Source organism: Phascolarctos cinereus, unplaced genomic scaffold, assembly GCF_003287225.1.
Source record: "Phascolarctos cinereus isolate Bilbo 61053 unplaced genomic scaffold, phaCin_HiC Scaffold_726;HRSCAF=1367, whole genome shotgun sequence".
Lineage (NCBI taxonomy): Eukaryota > Metazoa > Chordata > Mammalia > Diprotodontia > Phascolarctidae > Phascolarctos > Phascolarctos cinereus.
In genome coordinates, this window is record NW_027556098.1 from 425409246 (window position 1) to 425427115 (window position 17870).

Sequence of the window (17870 nt, forward strand, 5' to 3'; positions counted from 1 at the left end):
TTCCCTGGAAGATGGAGCTCACTAGATACCACAATATTCACTATTGACAGAAGCTTTATAAAAGCAACAATTATGGGAAAGACTTCACCTGGAGTTCATATATGCATCTACAATGGAAAAATCTTGCTGGAAATAAAACTTATGGATCTAATGAGAGACAGCCTCTTCCTGTAGCAAAACCCTCATTAGACATCACATATTTTATCCTGTGTATGAAGCCTGAAAAATGGATTGAATATTTCTCTGAAATTCCAAGTTTTCTCATGACACCCCTAAAATATTCCATGGCATTCTTCTGCCATTCCCCAGCTGATTGGTACTCACTTTGTCTCATGATGTTGGCTGGCACAAAAAGTCCTAGTATAAATATTTTGCTATCATTCATTTTTGTAATGATGTTTTACTCTGCTGGGTGGCACAATGGATAGAAGGCTTTCTGTTAGTCCACAAGACCTCAGTTCAGATTGTCTCAGAAAGTTCAGTTCAGATTTGCTCTCTGATGGTTACTGGCTTTGTGACCCTGGACAAGTTATATCTTAACCTATTCTTGGACAAGTTTCCCCATCTGTAGAATGGGAATAATACTAGTACCTACCTGCCAGGGTCAATGAGAACATCAAATGGGATCATTTGTCAAGTGATTTGCAAGCATTAAATCACAATGTAAATTAGCTACTCTTGAGCTCACTATTAGAATTTTTACCTGGGATCATAAGTTGCATAGCAATGTCAGTTGTCTAAAAGGTTTGGATAGCTTAGTCACTTTTTCTTTTTATTCAAATCAACATTAACAAAAGTGTAGTAGTGAAACCAGTATATTGTAATGAATAGGAGGGAGGGTTTCAAATTGGGAAGACTTGGCCTCAAATCTTATTTCAGATGCTCTCTAGTGATATAACCCTGAATGAGAAATAACCTCTGTATGCCTTCATTTACTCCTCTCTAAAAAGGGGAGCTTGTATCAGATTGGCTAATGTGACAGAAAAGGAAAATGATAAATCTTGGAGAAGATGTGGGAAAATTGGGAATTAATGCAGTGTTGGTGGAGTTGTGAACTGAACCCACCTTTCTGGAGAGCAATTTGGAACTATGCCCAAAAAAGCAATTAAGCCATGCATACCCTTTGATCCAACAATACCACTACTATGTCTGTATACCAAAAAGATTATTAAAAAAGGGAAAGGACCTATGTGTACAAAAATCTTTATGACATCTCTTTTTGTGGTGGAAAAGAATTGGAAAATGAGATAATGCCCATTCATTCGAGAATGGCTGAACAAGTTGTGGCATATGAATGTAATGGAATACTATTTTGCTATAAGAAATGATGAGTAGGCAGGTTTCAGAAAAAACCTGGGGAGACTTATATGAACTGATGCAAAGTGAAGTGAGCAGAACCAAAAGAATATTGTGCACACTAATAGTGATGTTTTGGGATGATCAACTTTGTTAGACTTAGTTCCCCTCAGCAATACAATGATCCAAGATAATTCCAAAAGACTCGTGATGGAAAATGGTATCTACATCCTGAGAAAGAAGTCTGGAGTCTGGACAAATGTGAATTACTTATTTTCTGGAACTAATACAAAAGTTTACAAAGTTGAAACAACATGTATTTGAAACTTGAAACAAACCCATTACCAATTAGGTGACTTCAATTTTGTTGAATGCATAAACCAACATTTCCAAATTATTTTGCACAGAAAATCAGGCATCTCATCACTATTGGCATTGTATACTGGTCACATCTAATTAAGGAACTAATAATAATCATTTGCTTAAAGTCACCCAGTTAACAAATTTCCTACCTATGAATTTTCCCAACTTGTCTTACTGCCAAATAGCATTATAAATTCAGACTTACACATCAGATTAGGAGAGACATATTTCACATAAAATGAGACCAGAATGAATTCAATTGCTTTTTGGTTGTATCCTGGTACACAAAAACTTTTCCTTTTATGTGAGGCAGGAAAGGGTTAAGTGCTAAGTCTATTCCAAAGTGCAAGCCTTGAAACTTTTAATTGACACATCTCACAGAAGTTTTTCTTGCTGGCTGGCTGCATTTTAAATCTTACAAGGGGTCAGATTATAGACAGACACACCACACTGAGACACAAACACAGAACACAACAATACAGGTAATGACAGGGAGAGGGAGGAGTCCAAAATCTCAGAGTTAGAAATCCCCTTCACAAATCAGACAATTTTTCTTGGTCTTCTACATCATATTGAGGCCAGGCAAGACATTCCTTTTTGGGGCCTTGGAGACTGAGCTTTTTCCAGATTTGTAGTCACTCCTCTACTGGCCTCCTAGAGAGGGAATGACCATATGAGTTCCCAAAATAAGGTGACCTTTGTCAAGAGGGAATTCTGCCAAGAACCTGTGGCAGGCTTGACCTAAAATCCCATCAAGCCTTCCTAGGGGTTTGAGGAAGTGACTTGACTACAGAGTAAAGGGAAGGGTGGCTTACCTTGAGTGAGAGAAGGCTTGAGAACTCAGACATGCCCCATGTTGGGCACCAGGCAGTTTAGGGGTTCAGGGACCCCAAAATACTGAGGTACAGGGCAGAGTCATCTGGAAAGAATTTGAGGACTCAAACAGTCTGCCAGTCAAGTGGTAAAAGTTTATTATAATATTAATAAAGTGGGCCATGATCCTTATGGAACTTGCAACCAAACAGGAGTGATGCTAAAACTTAAATAGAAGTTCAGTGAGTGTACCAAGTATGCTATTTGGGTGGTCCAGGGTGGAACTGGGGAGTGGCAGGTAGTCAATGCCTTGTTAGACAGGATAGATTGGGGAATGGATGTATCAACATTTAGAATGTATAGTAATGTTGGTACCAGATAGCTTAGGAGCCAATACAAGATAATCCTGTTTATGGCAAGGGAAATTCTTACAGGATCAACTTATTACTGTACCAGGGAGAGAGAGGGAGAGAGATAGCATGCTTTACTGGTGGCCACTCATGAGTTATTGCCAGAGATATGGTCTTTGGACTGGGTGAGAGATATGGTCCTAGGACTGGAATCCAAGCACCCCATCATTGGAATTCCAAGAATGGAAAAGGAAAATAAGAGACAATTTGCAAAGAACTACATACACATACACACATACATACATACATACATACATACATACATATATACATACATAATCACTAGGAGATACAGTGGATAGAGTGCTGGGCCTAGAGTCAGGAAAACCTGAACTCAAATCTGGCCTCAGACACTAGCTATTTTGCCTCAGTTTTCTCTACTGTAAAACGGAGGTAATAGGACCTACTTATCAGAGTTGATGTTAGGGTCTGATGAGATAATATTTGTAAAGTGCTTGTACCTGGCACAATGTGGGCACTTAAAAAATGTTTGTTTCCTTGTTTCCTATATACAAGGTAAATTACAGGAAATCAGAGATGGTGGACCAAGGAAAGCAGAAGATGGGATTTTGGTCGAGAATTGAAGGAAGCCAGTGAGACCTGGAGGCTGAGACAAGGAGGGACAGCATTGAAAGCATGGAGGGAGGGGTGTTGGTGGGAACCAGTGAAAATGTAGAGTCAGGAGAGGGTGAGTCACATGTGATGAACAATGAGGATGCCGATGTCACTGGATCCTGAGTACGTGGAAAGGACCAAGGTGAGTGACATCTGGAGAACTAGTGTCTGGAGAGAAATAGGTCTTCTCTGAGTTCATGTGGTGGGTAACTGCTGCCAGAGAGGGATTCTCCACAAGGCAGAAATGATGGAGGTAAAAACTTAGGCTTAGTATTATGCTCAAGCATAAAAGCATAGGTTCAGGCCTCAGAGAAAACCTAAACAGTCATGAGGATTCTGACAAGGCTTGTTATAGGCAGAACTGCATCAGAGTGACAGGGAAATCATTTGGTTCAATGTTCCAATTTTGCACCTTCCTCTGAGGCCATAAAAGTTAAAGAGAAGGTAGATCCACAATCCCAAGCTTTCTTCAATGTCATAAAAGTTGAACAAACTTTGTTAATCAGAGTCATAACTTCATAAATGCTGTAAGGAAACAAAGTTCCCAACAAACTCTTCAGGTAAACTAAGTCAGGTTACAGATTAAATGGCATTCAGAGAATTCACAAATAGACTGAGGAGGAGGAGGATGTACATGGTGGCAAGGAGTCAAGGACAGGTGAGATTCTTCCTCTGGCTTCTTATCTAAAGAATGCTTCACATTCTGTAATACCTTTGGAACTTGGCCCCTAAACTCACTCCACTGTATGGCCTTTGACCCCATGATAATCGCTAGACCTATAAACTAAAGAGTATACATATTCATATACACAACATGAAATTACTGTGGATGTTTGTTGTCATTGCAAAGATCTGGAAAGATGGTGCCTGTACATTGGGAAATGACTGAAGAAATGTGTCTACCTTTGAAGAACAAAAATAAAGTGGTTGTGAAGCCCCATAGTCATTTAATCTACTACTCATAATATTCTTTTAAATTTGCGCATTAAGTACTTATGAAAATGACCTAGATAACTTTTGCCTCCAAAGCTCCAAAATAATGCTTTCATTCCACTGTAAAATTGTAAAATATAAAATTTTATCCTACTTTAAACTATAAAAATTTAATATGGGGCTTTCTGGAAAAAAATTTTAAGACAATAAAACCTCATATTTACTATTTCCTTCAAGACTTCAATGTAAATTTCTTTATTTTACAGATTTTGTTGAATAGGAATAATATTTTTAATCAAAGAAGTTATAACTTGGAAGGTGTTGAACATAATGCAATATGTGAAATTAATTCAAAGTTGGACTTTTTTCTCTGAATAATGGTTTGCAGTACTTGGTTCAACACCTGACAAATGACATCTTTGATTTGTTTTTGCATCAAGTTAATTTAATAATAATACTAACAACAAAACAATGATAATTAGTATTTGTATAGTGCCTGTTATGAGCTAATTGCTGGGCTAAGTGATTATATAAACATTATCTATATATACAGATATATAGACATCATCTCATTTGATCCTCACAACAATGGTTAAAGGTATTTACTGTTATCTCCATTTTACAGTAGAGGAAACAGGCAGACAAAGGTTGTGTCTTGCTTAGAATCAGAGTGCTAGCAGGTGTCTAAAGAAGAATTTGAACTTAGGTCTTCCGAACTGCTAAGTCAAACTACATCTATATATTGATATATATAAAATCCAATTTTCTCTCTCTCTTTCTCTTTCTATCTATGGTCCAACTGTCTATGCAATGCGTTACCAGCTGTGTTTTGATTTATACCCAGTATACAGTGAAAATGCTCTGTTGTATCTGGATATAATAGAATTTATAGAATCTATTCTTGGGAGATGGAAATGCATTTTTTATTTTTAGCCCCCAAGCCAGGCAACAAAACAAATGGCTAGTTGATACATAAAACACGTATTTTTCTATTGGCAAATGACAAGTCGTGTATTAAGTAGATATAACAGTCTTTGTAAGGAAAGACCTGTTCTTACCTAAATTTCTTCCTTCTACTATACTGACTACACTCTCACAGAAACTGTGGAATGACTGAACTGTGTTGTCATCTAATTCCCTTGCAAGTCTACTAGATAAAGGAAGAGTAATTTTAAATAGAAAATAAGTTCAAATCACAAAGTAGCCTTAATACTGTGAGTGACTATGTAAGGTCCCTTTGTAGAATGTTTTTGATGGCCTGCAATGCTTTCAAGATGGTTTGTAAAGTGTGTGCCTTGTGATCATGTTTTCCAAAGAGCCTGTCACCTGTACAGGAAGAATGCAAACATTTTTAGCATCTTGATGTGGTGATTACCGGGCTGATGAGATGAGATTACAAGGTAACCTTGGAATGAGGCCATTGCTTTGGTGCAGTGTATAGAAAGTAAATGAGGATATGTGCATACCTGGATCCATCCATTGGGAATGTTTGCACTTGCATGCCAGACCTTTCTGGCAGTTTGGAAACAATTTGATCTCAGGTTGAGAAACCAAAAGAATCTGTTGCACTTAGAAGTGGTCAGAGTTTAATATCATCATGGCATGAACACTGAAATCAGTCTATGCCTGATGATGACAGAATGGAATCACTGAAGATAAATTTTGAAAAGTAAATGGATGATGGCTATCCTAAAGAAGTGATGCTCCAAAACAGTATCTATTATACCCCAGGGAAATGGAACAAATGTTGGCAGTCTTGTTGGGGTCTCAGACATGGCAATAGAAAAAAAAATAAGATTAAAAGGCCTCTCCAGGAAATTATTGTGCTTAATGATTTAGTATAATGAAATAATGTGAAGATTTACTATATGTGCAGCAAACAGCAAAATATTTATATGTTGTGATAGAATATAAGAAAAGTTGGATATAACACTGAATATTATTACATGGCAGTTAAAAAGAGTCAACCTATTTCTCATCTTCATATATGAATTTTACAAAGAATGACCATGTGATAGTGCATCAAAACTGGTCAATACAGAGAAGCAGGAATATTATCTAAGATTAACAAAATAAAAAGTAAAAAGTTTTAAAAAGACATTTGAAGAAAGTACTGAAAGTGCAATGGAGAAAAGTCATCTAGTGCTATGGAAGGAACACCCCATTCACAGGGTTTGTGTTCTAGTCTCAGCTGCAGGGATTTGGGTCAGGTCACTCAGTCATTCTGAGCTCAGGGCCTGAGGTGTGAAGCAAGGACATACAGGTCATGCTGACCTCAGAAACTTTCCAGGGCATCTGGTGATTGTTGCAAGGAAGGTAAGAAATTTCCTCCTTGTTCCTTTGATTTAATGATTTGGGGCCTGTCACACCACCATCCTGTGCTCATGGCCTGAGGTGTGAAGCATAATGAGAAGCCTGCTCTGACTGTATTGTTCATCTGTCATGAACATCCAGTGTTATTGTGTGTGAAGCTCTTAGGAAGTTAAGTGATACTACAGATGAGAGCTGATGACATTTTCAAATGATTAATTTTGCATGTTTAAATTTGAAAACTCTTCTTTGTGACTGGGGAAATAGAATAAAAAATCAGTTTCCTCTCTGCCAAAGGAGGGAAGAGGATATATTTAAATGCTGGTGTGTCTGGGTATATATGTTTGTTTATTCAGATGCAGTAACCAGAGACTGCTACAAACCTGAGCATTTCTGTGGAAGAATCTTGGCAGCAGAGACTCATGGGTAACATAATAGACCCCATGACTTCAGTTTGAGAGAAATCTGTGACTCTGATGTCAAGACAGATCAAAATCCAAAGAATCTCTGTGATTTTGATGAAGTTGGAAAGAGCTTCACACAATATTTAGTCCTAAATCACTGTAAGAAAATGAACTCAAGAAATAACTAGTCAGTACAGTAAATATAGGGAATGCTTTACAGAACAGGTAGAGCTTACTTAGTCTCAAGAGAAGCCTCTTGACGTGCAAATAGGTCAAGGTAATCCAAGGAAAATGGCCTTCAGCTTGGGTTCAGACCTCATTAGACATCAGCAAAGTCATACTGGCAAAAAATTTTATATATGTAATGAAGGAGGAAAGGCCTTCAGCCAGAACTCTGAGATCACTAGCCATCAGAAAATTCACACTGGAAAGAAACCTTATGAATGTAAAGTAGGTGCAGCAACCTTAACCCATCAGTCAACTTTTCCTTACTGTCATAGATTTCATACTGGAATGAAAACATATGCATGTAATCAGGATGGGAAGGCCCTTCACTGGAACTCAGATCATGTTAAAAATCAGAAGATTCAAACTAGAGAAAAGCCTCATAAATGTGAGAATGTGGGAAGGCCTTCTGTTACAGATCCATCCTTCTTGGCCATCAGAGAATTCATGTTGAGAGAAAATTTATAAATGTAATCAGTGTGGAAAGGCTTTCGAATGTAACTATGGTTTTGTTTTCCATGAGAGAATCCACACTGGAGAAAAACCACATGACTGTCACAAATGTGGTAAAGCTTTGAGTGAACATTCATCTCTTATTATACACCAGATAATTCACACAGGAGAGAAATGGTATGAATGCAATCAATGCGAAAAGGCTTTCGCACAGAGCTCCATTCTTGCTGAACGTCAGAGAATCCATGGTAGTAACTTCATGGATGCCAGCAATGTAGCATTTTAATTACTGCTCCAAGTCTATTGAACATAAGAGATTCCACATTGGAGAGAAAGTTTAGGAATATAATCAATGATGTAAAGCCTTCAAACAACAGTCAGCCCTTATATCCCATCAGGCAATTCACAGTAGAGTTTTTATCACTGTCATGAGTGAGGAAAGGCATTCAAATGGAGCATCGAGCTGATTCATTAGAAAAATCATTCTGAGGAGAAGCTGCATAGAAATTCAATGTCAGGCAGCCAGAGATCATCTCTTACTTTGCATGAGAGGATTCATAGTAGAGAGAAGCCTTAAGAATGTTCTCAAAGGGGACATGCTTTTCTCTGGTAGAGGGTGATCAGAAGATGACGTAATGGTCATGTTGGAATGAAGGCTTATAGAAGCAATGATTGTGGGAAGGGCTTCCTTCACTTAGAGCCCATAACTGAATGTACATTGGAGAAATCATGTCACAGATGAAACTTATGGATCTAATTAACAAGGGAAAGCCTATTGCTGCATCACAGACTTCATGGACTTCTCAACAGAAGAGACCTCATTAGACATTCCAGATTTCATCTTGTGCACAAATTTGTATAAATACAATGGATTTTCTCTGAAATCTTGATCTATGTCTTTATTCCTCAGTATTCCATGACATTCACATACTGTAACTTCTTCAGCCATTCCCCAGCTGATTGGGACTCACTTTATTTCCTGTTATTTGCTGCCACAAAAAGTCCTCATGGAAATGATTTGGTAACTGTTGGACATGTATTTATAGAGGGCTGTGTCTGGATCCTGGAAACTTATTTAACCTATTCCTACCTGAGTTTTCCCATCTGTAGAATGGGGCTAAGAGCACCTACCTCCCAGAGTTTCTGCAAACATCAAAAGGGACAGTAATTGCAAAATGCTTTACAAGACTTCAATCATTATAGAAACGCCAGACTCTTTTTTAAATGACTTGTTCCTTGGATCATTAGTGTCATAGAGAAGTCAGTAGGCTAAAACATCTGGACACTTGAGTCAATTTTCTTTTACTTCAAATTGGCATTCAGAACAGTGCAGATGAAGACATTACTTGTAAAGAATAGAACTCTGGGTTGGGATCAAGAAGATTTGGGTTCAGATCCTGACTCAGGAATTCTCTAGCTCTGTAAATCTGGACAAGGAACAACCTCTCTGTGCCTCACTTTACTCATCCCTAAAATGACGAAGTTGTAGTCAGTGGCTTCTATGCTCCTTTCTAGCCCTAAATAAATGTTCTCATCAAAAGTATATTTGTATCTCTCTCCCACAGCCTCTTCCTATAATCTAGGAAGGAAGTCCAGTAGGACCAAATCTGCAGTTATACCAGACTACTTAGAAATAAAGAGTTTGAGAAACTGAAGAGATCAGGCATGTAATACACAAAAGATGAGTACAATGAGAATGTGTTTAATTAATCCAGAGACCTTCACTGTGGAGCTAGGGCTTGCTAATCACTACAAAATGCTGGAAATACTGGAAAATAGTCTGGCAGAAAATAGGTATGGACCAGCATCTCACACTGTAGACCAAGATTAGCTCTTAATGAATATATCATCTGGATATGAAAAGTCACCTCAAATAAGGACATAGTTATGGCTAGTGGAAGAGTTCATCACCAAATGTAGGACAGAGAGGACCACAGAAAAGAAAATGGCCAATTTTTGTCACACACACCAGAAAAAAAAAACACTGCATCAAAAAATTTTAAAGAAAGTAATTAACTGGGGCAAAGGTTGAAGCAAGTTTCCCTCAGAAAGGTTACATTTACAAAGCGTATAAAGAAGAGATCCAGATTATATTCAGGAATATAAAGGACGGATACAATAGATACATGGTCAAAAGCATGACCAGACAATTTTCAAAGGTAGAAATGCTATTATCAACCACCATATGGGGAAAAAAAGCTTCACATCCATAACCACTAATCTAAGTCACTAATAATTAGAAAGATTTTTAGATTGATAAAGGTGATAAGGAAATGAGAATCACAGATATTAGAAGGAATTTGTTTTGCTTGATTTCATATTTGTTCAAGAGGTTTGTATTTTGCTTTTCCTTTTCACCCAGGAGAGGGCAGACTGAAGGGGGAGAAAAATAAATAAGTTAAAAGAAAAACAAGCTTAAGAAAAGAAAGGCTCCAAATCAGTAATAATCAGAGAAATGCAAACTAAATCAACTCTCAGTTTCTGCCTTGCACTCATGTAATGTTGGAATTAATTAAGTAATTAGTTAACACATTAATTTGTTTGCTATTCGTGAAGCTGTAAGGTGCCTCCCCACTCCATCTTCCCTGCCAAATTACAAAATTTTGTATTCCTTCTGTCTCAGTGATACCACTAGAGGGCATGTTCCTCTAAATCAAAGAAAGGAAAAGGTCCCCAGTGTAGGAAGAAAAACTGAGAACTAAGGTGTGATAACCTACAGTAAAGTAACAGCTGAACAAATTTTGGTATACAAATTGTGGAACATGAATATCCCATAAAACATAGTATTTTCAGAGAAAGCTTGGAAGAGTTGAACCAAGTAATCAGACTGCAAACAGTAATTGATAATAATCAAAATTGTAAGGGTCAACAATCTTGAAAGATGTCCCACCTCCGATTATTGTGACGATCAACCTCTGTGGCAGTGGAGTTACAAAGATCTGTCAACCAGCCTCCTGACCAAAAGGTGATGGATACAAGATATACATTAAAAAGTACATTTTGAGAAATGGACATTGTGGAAACTGATTTTGCTTGACTGTGTGCTTTTGTTACTTTTTTTTTTAATTTTAGGTAGGAGAGAAAAACAATGTGGGAGGGATTTGGAAGAGGATTGTCCTCCCCCCTTTTCCCAACACCCCAGAAAATAAAAAAAATTAAATTGATGGATTTTTAATAATATACAGAATAGAACAAAATGAAGGTCAGAAGGAATGGGGACAGCTTTGAAGGTGTCATGTTGAATTTTTTAGTTACTCAAAAGGAAAATCAAGCTATGCCTATTAGAACTTATTTCATGTGCAATCCCCTTTTTCTGTTTGATGGTGTATATAAAATGTTCATTTTATTTCATATTTGTAAATTTCAAAATTTTAAAAAAACAAATATTGATGGTTTCCTTTTTTGCCAATTTTGAAGGCATGTCAAGAAATGGCAACATCTTAGTATAACTTTCTCTTTTTATCAGTGCTTTGGAACATGTTTTTATGTGTCATTTTTGGTTGTCAGGACTTTGGAAAACTTCCTTTCTTTGGAAGCCACTTTGGGGCTGGAAGCCTAACATGTGCTATGCTACCTGGCCAAGGCAGAGGAGCTGGCCAACAAGCAGCAAATAGTGGACCTGGACTTGAAAAGGTACCAGAACCGGGGAGCACTGAAGGCCTTGCAGTGAGATCCTAGCCCAAAGGGTGAGGAAACGGTCTCAGAATAGTGAAGTTGACTTGCACAGGGTCAAAAAGCCAAGGAAGTGATGGTTTGCTTTGGAAGCATGTTCATCAAGCTTCCCCAACCATGGACAAAGGATATGATTCAGAGAGATCAGAAGCACCTGGATGAGGAGATGGAGAAACTCTGGAAACAGCTGAAAGGGAAGGTCAGCCACCTCTTGGAAGGCCAATGTAAGACCTAGTTGAAGGGATTTAACCTGAAGCCCCTGAGCCCTTGATGTCATCTTGAAAGAATGTAAGGACCAGCATGGAGACCTCAGCGACTGATTCCTAGATGTCCACAGAAGACGCACTTCACAACCACATGATAGGGTAGAGTAGTAACTAGCACCAGGAATCTATCAGTAGCAGTTTGCTACTAAACACTTTTTGTTTGTAGGATTTGGCCATATTCAGGCCAAGAACCTACAGCTTGTTGTTGTCTACCCAGGACACCACCAGGGTGGGCTGAAACACCAAGCCTATTGGTAGTCCTTGGAGAAAATCCAAGATGAGAGGTTGGAGCAGCAGAAGTGGGAGCATTAGCATGACTGCCACAGGCCCTTCCAACAGTGTCCTGCTGTCCAGGAGTGGGCATTTTCCCTTTGCCTCAGACCCACAGTTTGCCGATTGTTCTAGATATGGGGAAGGGAGTGGGAGAGAGGGAGCACTTCATTCCAGCATGACTTCTCCCTTCCCTACCCTCATTGTGGGGAAAGGATGGAGGAGAGATCCTTCACAGGGGGCTGATGGAGAGTTTATAGCAGTTATGAATAGAACAGCAAAGCTCAATGGTGGTTTGTGATTGACAGGAAACCTTCTGTATTTGTGAAATAGCTCCATATTTATCACACAGCTCATGCAACTAATGTGAAGACAGCTCACATTTCACAGCACAACTCCCCTTTTAGTCCTTTCTGAATTCTCATTACATCAGAGCTTTAACAGACTCTTTGTAACATCTTGTTGCTCAGACTGAGACTTTGTCTTCTTAACATCTCTCAGGCAAAGGGGAATAGCCCAGGCAGGGTTAGGGGAAATTCATCATTGGACATTTCCCTGATAATGCTCTCCCTATCTCCACTCCCATAGCTTCATGGAATTTCCCAGAGCCCCTTCCTTGAGGTGGACACACCACACAACCATACCCAATGAGCTTCCAAAGAGCCATAAAAGAACTGAGAGAAATGAAGACCCTGGAGTGAAACCACAGGCAAACCTTCCTATCCCTTCAACAGTCATCTATTGGCAATGGCTCCTGGTACACTTGGGGGTCAGTTCCCTCCATATCTTGGATGTAAATTACTTTCCTTGGTCAATTTTTGGTAGTATTTGATAGATTCTACATGCTACAATTTCTCTTTGAGTTTGATTTTCATTTATTTTACTCAAACATTTAATTTTTTATAGTTAGAATTATTTATTTTTTAAAAAATTGCTGTCTCAGAATGAGAATTCTTGTGGCCACAATTGTGGAAAGTACTGAGTCTGTTTCCTTCTGTTTTGTCTTTTTTTTTTAAATAAGCAAACATACCCCCCCACCCCCACCGCCACCTCAAATTGAAAAAGTAAAATAAAACCCCTATTACAAACATGTATAATCAAGGACAACATTCCTGCATTGTCCATGTCCAAGACAAAAAAAAAAATATAGGTCTTTCCCTGCACTCTGAGTTCTTCATCTCTTATCAGGAGGTGGGCAGCATATTTCATCACTTATCCTCTGGAGCTATGGTTTATCACTGCGTTAACTGTGTGTTAATTTAAGTCAGAGGTTTTTTGGTTTTGTGTTTTCTCTATTTTTGTTATTATATAAATTACTTGGCTTGTTCTGCATTGTATCAGTTCACAGAAGTCTTCCCCAGATTTCTCTGAAGCCATTCCCTCAGTGATTTCTTAAAAGTTATATTCTATCATATTCACATACCCTCACTTGTTCAACCATTCCCCAATTGATGGGCATGCCCTCACCACTGTGAAAAGATAGATTTTTTCCTGTATCCATTAATTTGTTATGATTAAGATAAATTCATCCCTTAATCTGCCCTTTTTCTTATTCCTCCTTCCACCTGTATCAAAAAAGGTGCCATGCTGTATGACCAAAGCAGAATTGTAGCTCGAAAGAAATGTGAGACGCACAAGTGTAGAGACCTCTCCACCTCGAAGGTCCATATGGACCATTGGTAGAGCCTTCCAGGCTTCTATTGGTTTGATCAGTCTGATACTCTGTACCTTGACCCCACTATAATAATGCCATTTTTGTCCTCTTCGAGCACAAAGAACAACGATGTGTGAAGTGCTTTATATGTATGAATTCATTTGATCTTCATAACAACTTGGGGGGATAAACACAATCATCATCCTAATTTTACAGATCAAACTGAGGCATGCTGAGGTGAAATGATTGCTCAGGGTCATGCAACTAGTAAGTGTCTGAGGTCAAATTTGAACTCGGGTCTTTGAGACTCCTGGCCTGGTGCTCTATCTACTGCACCACTTGGGGGGTCCAGTGATTCTTAAATTCTCTCTCCTTCATCTGTTTTCCAGGCCAGTGGTGTTTCCTATGAGAGCCCTTACATTTTCTTCTTTTTTTCAGTCTGTTGATTTTATTTTAATCTCACTCTTTGTATCCTGGAGTCCTTAGCTTCCTTTCGGCCCATTCTCATTTTCCACAGATCTGTTGTTTGGGCAAGGTTCTGCAGCCCGTGTGCCAAGCCCTTAATTCTCTTTCCAATTCTTTCTTCTATACTCCTATTTCCATTCCAATTTTTCCTTCTAGTGTTCTCCTATCATTTATGAAAACATTTTGAACTCTTAATGGTTGCTGATCTCCTCTAGGAATTCAAGACAGAATGTCTGGGATGGTGCTGAAGAGGTCTAGGGGTTTTGGGGTGCTGGGACCCCAAGATCGCGGTACCGGGCCCTGTCTGAAAGAATTCAACTCAAATCTTCTTCAGCCAGGTGGAAAAGTTTATTAGTGGTAAAACATATAGGCCAGGTGACACCCATAAAGATGAGCAGGCATGAGAGGTTCTCAGCCTTTTGAGCATGAGATTCTCAGCATCTGAATGAGGGCCAAGGTGGATCTTAAATACTAAAGTAACTTTGGGTGGCCAGAGAAGGGGGTTGGGTAAAGGGTGTAGGTAACAATTCTAATTGGGGAGGTCGGAGAGATTGACTAGACAATGGGAATAGATAATGGAGGAACAGGAAGGCAGAAGTTTGAAAGGCTTCTGCACAAAATCAAGGTGGGGCTAGGACTCACAAAAGGAGATAAAGGAAGGCCTTTCTGGGGCCTATAGACAAGAGGGAGTCTAAGGCTTTTAGGGCGCATCTGAATAAAGATTAAAAGGTAAAGCTAAGGCTTTCAAAGGGAGATGAGGGTCTGGGGCCTGTGAGTCAGATTCCCTTTGAGGCAAAGGGTGAAGATCTTGGCTTGGGCCCCGCCCTCATCAGTGCTAATGCTGCTTTCCTGAGGTATCAAGTTGAATCCCCCAATGCTGAATCTGGGACTCGTTGGCCTGCTGAACAGCCTCTCCCTGAGCTGGAAGGCTCTGCAATGCCCTTCCTGTCTAGACTCCTTCTGAGTGCCCATAGATCTCTCTGTCTCCCTAGAATGGCCTGACCTGGAACAATACCTCATTGTGGTTTCTTGGGTTTCCCACTCAGTAGGAGTTGTGAGAATTGTGAGCTCATGGTTCTTTTTCCCGTTCCTCTGTCATTTTCCTTCCTAAAGTTTTAAATTAGTGGCTTTTATCAACAGTGAGGTGGCCCAGGGGAATAGAGTTCTGAGCATGGAGCCAAGAAGTTCATCTTCCTGAGTTCAACTCTGGCCTCAGACATTATTTACTAGCTGTGTGACCCTGGGCAAGTCACTTCTCCCTATTAGCCTCAGTTTCTTCATCTGTAGAATGAGCTGGAGAAGGAAATGACAAGAGACTCCAGTATCTTTGCCAAGAAAACTCCAAAAGGGGTCACAAAGAATTGGATATGACTGAAATGACTGAACCATAGTCAGGTCCAGTTTCCATTTTGAGTTTAATGTTTCAACCACCCATTGGAGGCTGGGAGTCCAAACCTGATTTCTACCAAAACAGCTTTGCAGTTTTCTCCCCAGTTCTTTTCAAAAAAGGGGGATCCTTCCCCTGACCATTTACGTTCTTTAGTTTATCAAATTCTGGGCCATTGAATTCAATTGTTTCTGCTTTTTCTTATCTAATGTGTTTCTTTTGCTCTTGTATGAATTGTTGCAGAGAGAAATGAGTAGAACCTTCATGAAACATTTACAATGTATACTATACAAACCCAATGATTACATTAATGTAAATGGAAAGACAAAAGCAAGTAGCCCTCTGAGTAACTGTCCAAAACTGTCTTTGGGATCAGATAATGAAAGGTAGATCCCTCTTCACCAAGAGGCCCTGGGGACTCTCTACCAGGATGGAAGGTTATCTCCACTAGCCAACGTGCCCATGGGATTGGATTCCTGGACCTAGTTACTTTTCTTTGTCACAAGAGAGAATTCATTCTGGAGAGAGAAAGAGGTCTTGTTTGCCTCTGAAATGGCACTGGTGTAAAGACAAACTTTGCCTAGAGCACAAATCCTAGTAAACATTAGATAATTTATAGTGGAGAGTATTCCTAACATGTTTAATGGATTTGGAAGTGTTCAACCCACACTTCCAGTTTTTATTTTGGTTATTACCACAAGATGATATTATTAGAGAAGAGCCTTGTAAATATAATCACCATGGGAAGGCTTTAGACTTGGGTCTATTTCTGAGGCCTAGAAAGCCCCCATGTTGGCTTGCCTTGTTTCTGGGACATTGGTGGAAAAGAAACTCTATGAAACTTGGGAGAGGGCTACCGAGCTGGCCTGACTGGAGGCTGCCTGATTGAAACAGACAACAGATGTAGTTACTATTCAGGACCACAAAGTCACATATTCCTGCCCCATAGACCCATATTGCCAGCCTAACTTATCAAGGCTGTTTCTCATCCTTGACACTTTGGGCACAACCAGTCCTGGTCTTTTTCCAGTTGGTTATATCTTGTTTTCCTAATCACACAACCTTCTCTTAACCATGCTGTAAACTGGGTGATCCCAATGGCCTATCACACCTGTTGGAAGTCTAACACCATCCTGTAATTGAGATGATGCTTTCTGCTTTGTGAACATTTGTCTTGGAAGCAGGCTTAGAACCTCTTCTCCTTGAGGACCAGAGCCCTCTCCTTAGTGTGTTTGTAGCAGCGGCACCTGTGGAAATCTTGCAATGATGGCAGCTAGAGGCACTTTCCAACCTTGGGCATCCTCACTGGAGGAAGGAATTCAAGTCCTGTCCTGACCCACACTCATTTGGTCAACAGTTACTCACTAAGCACTTATTATATGCGACACATTGTGCTGAGTGCTAGAGATAAAGACCCAAGACAACATCACAAAACAAAACAAAACCCCCAAGCCAACAAACCAAGCCAGTCCCTGCCCTCAGGGAGTTCATGTTTTAATAGGAGAGACAACATGCTAACCACCTGGGGTCTTCCTACTGTGACACAAATTTTAAATTTCCTTTTATTCCTCTCTAAACTTTTGGTTAATATTAACTTCACCTGACCAAAACCTGCCCCATGGAATGTGAACATTTACTCAGAGCCTGAAGCATTCCTTAGATAAGAAGCCAGAGGAAGAATCTCACCTGTCCTTGACTCCTTGCCACCATGTATGTCCTCCTCCTCCTCAGTCTATTTGTGAATTCTCTGAATGCCATTTAATCTGGAACCTGACTTAGTTTACCTGTAGCGTTTGGTTGGATCTTTGTTTCCTTAGAGGATTTATGTGGTTATGACTGATTAACAAAGTTTGTTCAATTTTTATAACATTAAAGGAAACACGGGACTGTGGATCTACCTTCTGTTTAACTTTTATGGCCTCAGAGGAAGGTGCAAAGTTGGAATATTGAACCGAATGACTTCTCTGTCACTGATGCAGTTCTGCCTAAAACAAGACTTATCAGAATCCTCATGACTGTTCAGGTTTTCTACTAAAGCTTAGGTTTTTATGTACATAATTTCTGCCTGTGAGCAATTATGTCTCTGGCAGCAGTTACCCACCACATGAACTCAGAGAAGACCTTTTTCACTCCAGACACTCCAGTTCTCTAGATGTCACTCACCTTGGTCCTCTCCACGTACTCAGGATCCAGTAACATAGGCCTCCTTGTTTGTTACATGTGACTCTCCTTTTCCTGACTCTATTTTCACTGGTTCCCACCAACACCCCTCCCTCTATGCTTTCAGTGCTGGCCCTCCTGGTTTCACTGGCTTCTTTCAAGAAGCCTTCCTTG

General features: G+C 39.5%; 1 protein-coding gene across 1 annotated transcript in view; it reads left to right on the plus strand.

The window, feature by feature from the left end:
* LOC110197754 (uncharacterized) overlaps positions 1 to 17870 on the plus strand; it is a 420263-nt gene that overhangs the window by 76660 nt on the left and 325733 nt on the right.